The 9,928-nt window shown below is 50.8% G+C and overlaps 1 long non-coding RNA gene across 2 annotated transcripts; it reads right to left on the minus strand.

The window, feature by feature from the left end:
• Positions 1 to 330: 330 nt before the first annotated feature.
• LOC114012394 (uncharacterized) lies at positions 331 to 9,531 on the minus strand. Of its 2 annotated transcripts, XR_003554799.2 has the most exons (3): positions 7,858 to 9,531; positions 2,699 to 3,610; positions 331 to 1,395 (listed from the first exon to the last, which is right to left on the minus strand). It is a non-coding gene; the product is annotated as an uncharacterized LOC114012394 (long non-coding RNA). The 2 variants fall into 2 exon arrangements; XR_008749659.1 differs by lacking the exon at positions 331 to 1,395 and having other exon boundaries at positions 2,563 to 3,610.
• Between the last annotated feature and the right edge of the window lie 397 nt (positions 9,532 to 9,928).

Below are 9,928 nucleotides of genomic sequence, written 5' to 3' on the forward strand. Positions count from 1 at the left end.
TTTTGCCCAAGGGCAAGTGAAATGTCATGGAGAAAACGTTTTTTGTAACTACACTACTCTAGATTTTAGCTCTGTGAATATTTTGATATTCTTCTTGATGTATTGATTTTATGTAACTCAAGCTCAGCGTAAATTTTCAGCTTAGCAAAGATGGTTGTAAATAAATTAATGGAAAAATCTACACTTAAAATAACAAGACTTTTTCATGAAATGAAGGCATTTGGGAAATAATCAGCAGGTTTTATGGGAAAAAATAAGGAAAGAAGATGGTTCTGCAACGGGAAAAAAATAATACTTGGATATGTACCAGTCATAGTACTGAAAGCACCGAGAAAGAGTCTGTAGAGCAGCAGAATTAAATAACAACTGTCTAATGAAGGACCTGAGATATATATAGCATGTCAGCCCACAGATACTTTGTATGGGCTCCAGCCTGGCACATTTTGTTCACCAATGTTTGGTCATTTATTACCTTTGTGGGATAAAATTAAGTATTGTACCTAAGACAGGAGTTTTAAATTACTGTCCTTACATGTTTAGGTACTGAACGTGTGAGCGTTGATGCATACATATAACGTACCTACACCGAGGAGTCCTGCTCATCGGAGTGGTGGCTTGTTGCAGCGAAGCTGCCCTCAGGACTGCTGTGCTCTGCCCAAGCGCTTCCCAGGGGGGCAATTCCTGCTGTGGCTGTGAAAGCGGTCAGTAACGCGGGGCTTCGGCGCAAGCAGCTCCGAGTTTCTTCCTGGAGGGTTCAGCTGACTCCCCTCTGTCACGAGAATGAAGTCATCCTGCCTCCTCCTCCTCTTCCTCCTCCCCCTGACGTGCAGTATTAGCACATGTGCTTGTGACGAAGTTGCCAAAACTGCTGCTGGCGTCAATGGAGCTGGAAATGGTTGTGTTGGGTGTTCCAGAAAATTCTTTTTCACTGGTGGTGCCAGTAAGGGGAGAAAAAGGGGGTCAGTGGGCCGGTTCCAATTGCTGTTATGAACTTGTGAGCAGACTGGGTTTGCATTCAGATTCCATTAAGGATTTTTGTTAATCTTTTGGTGGCTTGTTTATTTAAATCAAGCCCTGATTAACTTAAGAAGCTTTCTTTGGCATTTAATAGTTTATCGGAGTAAAAGATTACGCTGCCAAACCGCATGCGTATTTGTAACACAGCCGTAGCTGAGGAGGCAGGTTTGCTGTGCTGTATCTGTTTTACTTACTGCGCAGAAAGCACTTGATCACAAAAAGAGTTAAGGCACTTTTGTTGTCAGTGTCATATGGAGGAGTGGGGGAGCTTGTGAGCATAAGGTTAACAGCCTCTTTGTACGTGGTGGCTTACGATGCTGCGTGTAGCAGACTCGGGCCCTTAGGTGTGCGCTGACGATAAGGTGAGTTGGGTAGGACCTGGTAAAAAAAAAAAAAAAAAAAGAAAAAACGGATGGAAAGTTTTCTGACTGTTTTAGTAGTTCATTGTGGAATGGGTTAAGCAAAGTTCCATAAGAAGGTAAGATGATGCATATAGTAAATGTGGTTTATGCCCTTCATTTCCCTGAATACAAGCATGCAGGTACCAGTGATGCAGCAGGAGCTGACTGTAGTCATTGCCGGGTACAGGGTGACCCCAGGGACGGAGCAAGCCCGTGAAATGCCAGATTCCATGCTGGGACCCTGAGGCACTATCCTCTTAATATAAAATGCAAATCTCACTATCTACGGTAGAGCTGGGCAAGTGCTTCCCATGAGTGTTCTGCATTGAGAATGAATGTGCTTCCACTGAGTTTATCACTTATATAACTTTTTCTCGGGAACCTTCCAAGAAAAAAAAAAGAAAAGAAAAAAAAAAAAGAATAGAAAGCAAGAGTCTAGAAGGTATTTATGCTCCATCTGGCAAATAGGATCTGTGGCCTTTGTCCATTTGAAGCTATTCATATTACAGGTACCAGAAACTGTTGAAAATAGTTTAGAAGCTATCTAAAAAAATCATAGAACCATAGAATGGTTTGGGTTGGAAGGGACCTGAAAGCCCATCTAGTTGCACCCCCCTGCCACAGGCAGGGACACCTTCCACCAGACCAGGTTGCCCAGAGCCCCGTCCAGCCTGGCCTTGGGCACTGCCAGGGATGGGGCATCCACAGCTGCTCTGGGCAGCCTGGGCCAGTGTCTCACCACCCTCATGGTAAAGAATTTCCTCCTAATATCTAATCTAAATCTACCCTCTTTCAATTTAAAACCATTACCCCTTGTTGTGTTGCTACAGGCCGTACTAAAAAGTCTGTCCCCATCTTCCTTACAAGCCCCTGGTAGGTACTGGAAGGCCACTACAAGGTCTCCCCAGAGCCTTCTTCTCTCCAGGCTGAACCACCCCAAAAAAGAAAGAATTGTTGAATCTGGATCAACATGCAGTGAATGAGTGTCTCAGAGGAGATGGAAAAGAAGTGGTTGAATTAATTATCCATTACTAAATATTTGCTCAGCTTTATCCCTCACCAAGACAGGGGAAAAAAAATTGAAGTACTGTGGAGATTCGAGGAGAAAATTACGCTGGCTAAATAAACCCATGTACTAATGTGATCTGCTGAAATATGAAATGCTGTATTTTTGCAGGCTTGTTAAATTAAGTAAAAAAATGTTTCAAATAGACTGGTGTATCAAAACCTGAATAAATACACTTCAGTTCCTGATAACTAAAAGTGAGCATATTCAGTACCAGGCTTGATGGTTTGTTCCAGTTGGCTGTTCTGGACTTTAAATCTTTCATGGCTTAATCCTTTTTCTTTTCCACCGGCTTGCTTTCCACCCCTCAGGTGTCCTGGTCATCTGCTGTTACTGTTAAAACGGATACTTGGGAAGAGATGTCCCTCTGAGCGCTGTCGCAAAGGTTGTCAGAAGCTCACTGTAAAGCACCGTGCAAAAGCATATTTGCAGACACTGTAAGGTATGTGTTACCGGAGCCGTGCTGCTCTCCGCGGCATCACTGCTGCGCAGGATTCTACTGACCTGTGGAAAGCTCTTGAAACAGAAGTCCCTTCCCATGGGGTCGGCCAGGAGCAGCCACGTTTTCCCATGGGCTGCACTTTTTGGGAGGCTCCTTGTACTGGTGGCTTTGCCATGAAGAGCAGCCCTCCCAGTGAGGGTCAAGGGGAAGTTTGTGGGGCCACAAGACTTGGCATGTTTGGGTACTGCAGTACCAGCTCCTGGCCTGGCGTGAGCAGATGGCTGATTTGTAGCAATGAGGTTTGAGCAAGAGCGGGAAGCTCCAGGATGGATGGCCATTCCCACTTTTGGGGCATTTGCCAGCTTCTCCCACCCTTCTGTACACATTGGTTGGAAGGTGCTGAGTCAGCTCACAGCGGCACAAAGACTAAGCATCAGCCGGCAGGAGGTCCATGGAGAAATTACTGTTAATGGCTTGTGTGGGTTCTCTTTCCCCTGAGAGAGGGGTGGGCATGGTGGAGGGCTGGAAGTGGCTCCCACAGGGGCCCACCCTACAGTTTAGCAGCCCTAGACCAAGCTCCTTTTGGTTTTGCATTGATTTCCCATTCACTCGGCTGAAATGTCTCATGTCAGGTGGTAAAATCTGAGTGAGGTTGGGTGAAGATGTCAGCAGGCAAGCAGCATCCTAGGAAGAGTGGAAAAACACAATGAGGAGCAAGGTCTGAGCTTGCCAGGTTTGCTGGTCACACCAGGTTCACGCCCCAGGGCTCCAGCTAGCGTTCCTGCTGGAGAGGGGCCGTGCTGGGACAGTCATTTCCCTGTGAGTAGCCTGAAATAGGTGCTCTCTTAGCAGCAGATACTTGCTTTTTAAAATGCTGTAAGATCGTATTACGGTGGGACTTGCCTCTGGGCTGTGGCAATCCAGCCTCCATTGTAGACCCGAGCTGGCTAAACCAGCCCTGCTTTAATAGATTGTGTTAGAAGGAGAAGAAGGAGTCATGTGTATTTCTGCTGGATATTGTTCCATTTTTTTCCAGGACTGCAGTCAGGGTTTAGTGTATTCCTTGGCATCCTGTATTTTATAAAAGGGAAAATATACAGCACCACATTGCCACAGTTCTACCCCCTGCAGCACCTTAAAGACCCCCACAATTAGTCCTCAACAGGCGTTGCAGCTTCTGATGAAAAGGCCTGTGTTCAGCGGTGTGGAGCAGAGCAAACGCAGGTATATTTTGCCTTTTCTCACTCTGCACACCTGCCTGTGCTGCCGCTAAACTTGAGATGCTACCAGCAGGAACAGAAATCAGATTTCATGCATCTAAAACCCGTAATGCCATCCTGCTAGTTGTTAACAACCCAAAGCAGCACTCGAGCTGTAATCAAACAGGCTGAGCTCTGTGCTCAGAGGGGAAGCTGGGGAGCTGTTTTGGCAATGTCAGTAGCTCAGACACCCACTCTGTAGAAGGAAAAATCACAATAACCTCTTTTCCTCTTCTCTCTCTCCCACTCACCATTACTAATTTATCCTGATTGTAATGGCTTCTCTTTTGCTCTAAGCAGATCCTGTTCCCTTCCTGGGAAGACTTGAACAGCTATAAGGACATGATATTCCCAGTGGAGGATCTGCTCTTGGATTCAGGCACACTCAGGCAGATACAATGATCTCTTGATGGGAGTCCCCCTTTTTAGATCGGCCAACACATGACCATTTTAATGTGATCATAATCTGAAATAAGACACCGGGAGCTGCATCTGGAGTAAGCCATCCCATAGTAATGAGCTGATGTTTAATTTATTGTCACAGGGAAACGTTTTGCAAATAGTTTAAGTCTCTTCAAAAACCCAGCTGACTTGCTCGCACGTGCAAGCTGTTGGGGCTGGAGGCTGCATCATGTGGGTGCTGTGCGGCACCAGAGGGTGGCTCTGCCACTTGCAGGGACAAGCTTCTCCTCTGTGCACACCCACCCGTGTGCATCACACTGAACAAGAGTTTCATCTTCCCTGTCCGTTCACGTTGCAAAGCAAATGCTAACGCTGCCCTGGAGCACTGCTACGGACTCAAGAGGCTTGTCTGGTTATTTCTGAAGTTTCTCTGCGTTTGTATCTCTCCCACATTCTCCCATGGGCACAGACCCTGGCTGGCTTTGCAGCCCCATCTCTGTGGCGTTGTTAAGCTCCTTGAGAGGAGGCAGAGCCTCCTGCTCAGGGGATGGGGCAATTCAAGCTGTCTGATGTCTGGCAGCTGCTCTGTGCTGGGCCCTCTGTGCTTTGCTCCTCTACACCCAAGGGAGAGAGCAGTGGTGGAGGAGGACAGTTCATCCCATCAAGCTGAGTGGGATAACTAGCTCTCAGGATGCTCCTGCCTCTCTTTTTTGGGTACAGGAGGAGCCTGGACACCTAATGTAGGGCACATTTAGGTAATGTGTTCCTATATTAATGGGGGACCATTAATGGGACACCCAGCATCACTCAGCCATGACTATATTTATCGAGCCTGCGTCTGCTCTGCTGCTTTTGATTTGATCCCAGTGTGACACTGGGGGACGAGTTGTACCTTTGCAGGATACCACCCCTGGAACCCCAGCCAGCATCCTTGGAGCCGCCTTGGTGTGCGGTACACCTTTACTCACTAGAAGCATTCTGCTGACAGGCTGGCATTTGGGGAGGGAGGTTAGACAAGTTTCCTGGGGACAGAGGCTGCCAGTCTGCCACAGAAGTCCACCACAAGGCACTTTAGCCCAGCCAAAAGCCAAGGTGGGACAGAAGCTTCACCACATGCCTCCTGGCATTCAGCCCTGCCTGTGCTTCCCTCCTGCTACTGCTGTTGGAGGCTCTAAGGCTGTCACCTTGCCACAAACTCCTAAATTACGCTCCCAGTGCCTGCTGTCAGCTGGGCTGTCGGTTCCTGAGCACCATGTGGTGCCCTTGGCTTTACGCTTGTCTGCACTGCCCCGCCTAAGTGTGGGCATCGTATAAATAATAAACATTAATTTGCTGAATACCTTCCTTCTGTCCCAGGTTTGACAGCGGCACACATCAGCTAGCACATCATGGGTGCAATCATGTTCCTGTCACAGTGTAATCTGTCTCTGTGTCACATCTCCTGGACAGGCCTAATTTAACAGGGTTGTTTTTTGAATCTAGCTAATAAATTGTTTGCTATGTGGTTAACCAGCCCCAGTCTCAGCACTCCCATCACCCTGCTGCGTGGCCTGTAGCTGTTTTCAGTCTGGAGCTGGTCTCTGGCCTCTTGGGTAGTGTACACTCGCAGGGCTCCGCATGGAGGCAGGTTGTCTCTGCAGTGATGTGCAGCTCCACTGCCAGTGGGGCTGGGCTACAAAACCTGCGGGGTCGTGGCCCTCAGCCTGTGGGGCTGCCTGTGGGGCTGGGTGCTCTGGTTCACCAGTGTGTTGCAGTCGCTGCACTTTCCCAGGCCAGGGTGCAGGCACGGGCCGTCTCGGGCAGCTCCTGTGCAGCCAGCCCCACAGCGAGGGATTGTGCCCGATTGATTGTTTTTTGTATCCTTGGAAACTGAAAGGGCATTAAAATTGCATGGTGCGTGCAGCGCTGATGCGCTCTGCTCCTCGTAGGGCTGCCGTGGGCTTGGAAGTGGCTTCAGCCCCCAGCTGCCAGTGACCGGGGTAACGGGCAGTGGCTGGTTTTGGGGAAAAGCTGAACTACAACTGGGCGGCAAACTGGAGGGAAGGACTTCTGTGTACCGGTGTTGGGCAGTGGCTGACTCCTGGCCACCTCTGTTGGTGGCCTAGCCACAGTGCCCCTGGGCCTCACGGCAGAGAGCTCCTGCCTGAGTGGAGCTGCCTGCCTGGAAACCATCCTGCCCCAGCACAGGCACTGCTGAGGCTGGCGCCACGCTCAGCACAGCCACACACAGCGCGCTCAGCACCCACCTGCCTGAAATGGGTTGGGACTGGGCTCGCAAAAGCCCCTCCTGAGTATCTGCTTGGGGCTTCATCATCTAACGCTGAAAGGAAGAGAATTGCTCTGGGATAGAGACTACAGGCAGCGCAGGGTTGCAAGGGAGTCATTCTCCAGCCCTCGCACCTTTTTGCCCCAGCTTTCCTGCCTTAAAATGAGTGTACTAAATAAATACCCGCTCCAGTGGCTGATGCGTGGATGTTTTTCCCCTTGCGCAGGAGCTGCGCACACAGGTGAGCACAGGCGGCCCTTGGGAAGCGCTTTAACCCGCGTTTGGCTGTGCGGTGGTGCTGCCTGCACGGGGAGCTCCCCTTTGCCTCCGGGGCAGCTGGCTCGGACCCGGCCTGTGGAGTCCCGTGGGTGCTGCCAGCCGATGCAAGAGCTCAGCCCCGGTGTGCCCGCATGGCTTCAGCCGTGCCCTCACCTCTGCTGAGGTCATTTTCCAGCAGCTCTCCTCCAGCGCTAGCAGCCGTGAGGAGAAAAGGACCCATGGGGAAGAGCACTGAAGAGTTGCCCCTAGTTCGGTGCTGCCACCAGCCCGCGGAAGCTGCTCCGAGCGCTGCCATCAGAACACACGCTCCCACAGCTTCTCACCAGCACCTGCTGTCCCATCCCCAGCCAACAAACCTGCTTTTGCATCAGATCTAGGTTACTGTCTCTTGTTTTCTTTCAGACACCAGATTTTCCATTTTCTAAAACAGTACCAGAACAAAGGCTCTCCCAGGATCTCATTTTCTCCTGCCTTCTCAGTTGCTGCTAATTAATATCGTGGCTGCTTAGTCACACAGCGTGTGTTCATCTATATGCATGTGTTCAGAGAAGATGAAAATGATATCTGCATCATGGGATCCTGCGGGTTTATTTGCTGGGGAAAACAGGTCCCGGCTGCTCCAGGAACTCCTCTAGCTATGACAGCATCTGCTGGGCATCAGCCCACCCCTCGGTGCTCCCCCAGCTCCTCACGGCCCCGCACATCAGGGAGCTTCAGCTACTCACTGCCGTAGCTCGCGCTGCTGCCGTGAGGTGCCATCAGCGTGCACCAGCACCAGGTTCATCGGCACCTCTGCCTTCAGATACCTCCTGGAGATGCCACCAACGCCTGGCTTGCAGGGTGTGTTGCCGAGTGCCCTGTGCCTGCTGGAGCACAGCCAGACCTGTGGAAGAAAAGGAATAGGGCGAGTGCACGGGGAGGAGGGAAAAACAGTGAAGAGAAACCACAATTTGTTGTGGGCTTGAACTAATGGGCATCGAATACTCAGAAATCATACGGTAAAGTGCGACAGATCCCCACAAATCATCGCCGGCAATGAGTCACTGGTTAATGTACTGCTAACTCAGATTTATAGGTTTAATATTTTCCTGTTGCACCGTTTCTGTTACTGTGCAGACTGCTTCATCAGTTTGCTTTCCTGTCCTGAGGTACATTAAAATAGGATCTTTTGAGGTTGTTATTTTTGAATAAATATATTAAAGGATATTGAAAGAATTCCTTGACATTTATTCCTCAAGACTTGAAATGGTCTCTCTAATGTCCTAGTCCAATTTGCAAGCTGGCTAACTATCTCATACCTATACAAATGTCCTTTTTTTGAGGATCTAATGAAAATAACAGCCACTGTGGATGTGTTTGTTTCAATAGCTGTCATGCAGGAGGAGCTCTTAATGAAACCGTCTTTATTAAGAAAAAAAACCACCAATGCTTTCATAAATTTAAAAAAAGAAAAAGCATCAGTAGTCCTCTTTTTTTGTGTTTGACTTAATACACACATTTAAGTCACTGTTTCTAATAATGTACATGCTTGTTTTCCCTTCCAGAGATCACAACTCTGCCCTGGCAAGTGCAGAACAAGCAGCTGCTCGAGCTCAGCCGTATCTGACGGAGCCACGCGAGTGCGGCTCACACTGCCGTGGTGGTACGCAGCGCTACCCGCCTGGGACAGGCCGCCTTTGGGACAGCCGGGTAAAATCGGGATTTACATTCCGCGGTATCTGTGTGTAAGCTGTGCCACGTTTGCTGCTGCTTGTGTTCCTGAACACCGCGCTTCACCCTGTGGAGCCAAGAACCCACTCGAGCGGAGCGAGGGAGAATGGATTTGTTAAGATTGGTGGTATTTAAGTTGCTGGGTATTTAATGTCTGTAACTATTCATTTCTGAGGCTGTACACACATCACATATATATATATATACACATACTATATATACACGCCCACGCATATGTGTGTGTGTGTGGCTATGCTGGGATTCATGAGTCTGTCAGTAAGATACCTTGCTGTCACCACTGTCCCCCTCCAGGGCAGGCTCGCAGGGCACAGGTGACCCAGTGCCCAGGGCAGCGGTGCAGGGGCTCTCCAGCTGCGCTCAGGCTCCCCCCGTTAGGTTTCAGTGGGAAGGAAGCCCTGATGCAGCAGTGAGGAGCCTGAACCTCTCCAGAAACAAGACTCGCATTTAAAACGTGGGAAGGTGTTGTGCACCCTGCTTGACACCCCTCGCTCTGGGGAAGTGCTGAGAAAGGTCAGCCTTGGCCTGTGCCCCGTAGCTCTGGGGGCTGCCCGGCCCCCAGCTCCCCCTTGGCCCTGGGCTCGGCCCTGTCTCCCCTCAGCCCTGGGCTCCCATCAGTGCCATATCCCTCCCTCAGCCCCGTGTCCCGCTCAGCCCTGCGTCTCCCCTCAGCCCCGTGTCCCCCCTCAGCCCCGTGTCCCCCCTCAGCCCCGTGTCCCCCCTCAGCCCCGTGTCCCCCCTCAGCCCCGTGTCTCCCCTCAGCCCCGTGTCTCCCCTCAGCCCTGCGTCTCCCCTCAGCCCCCTGTCTCCCCTCAGCCCCGCGTCTCACTTCAGCCCCGGGCTCCCCTTGGCGCCATGTCCTGCTCATCCCTGCATCTCCGCTCAGCCCCACGTCTCCCCTCAGCCCCGGCTCCCCTCGGCCCCGCATCCCCCTCAGCACTGTCCCCCCTCAGCCCCAGCTCCCGCTCAGCCCTGCGTCCTGCTCAGCCACGGGCTTCCCTCAGCCCCGCGTCCCCCTCAGCCCTGCGTCTCCCCTCAGCCCCGGGCTCCCCTCAGTGCCATGTCCCT

Source organism: Falco peregrinus, chromosome 13 (genome assembly GCF_023634155.1).
Source record: "Falco peregrinus isolate bFalPer1 chromosome 13, bFalPer1.pri, whole genome shotgun sequence".
Taxonomy (NCBI): Eukaryota; Metazoa; Chordata; class Aves; order Falconiformes; family Falconidae; genus Falco; species Falco peregrinus.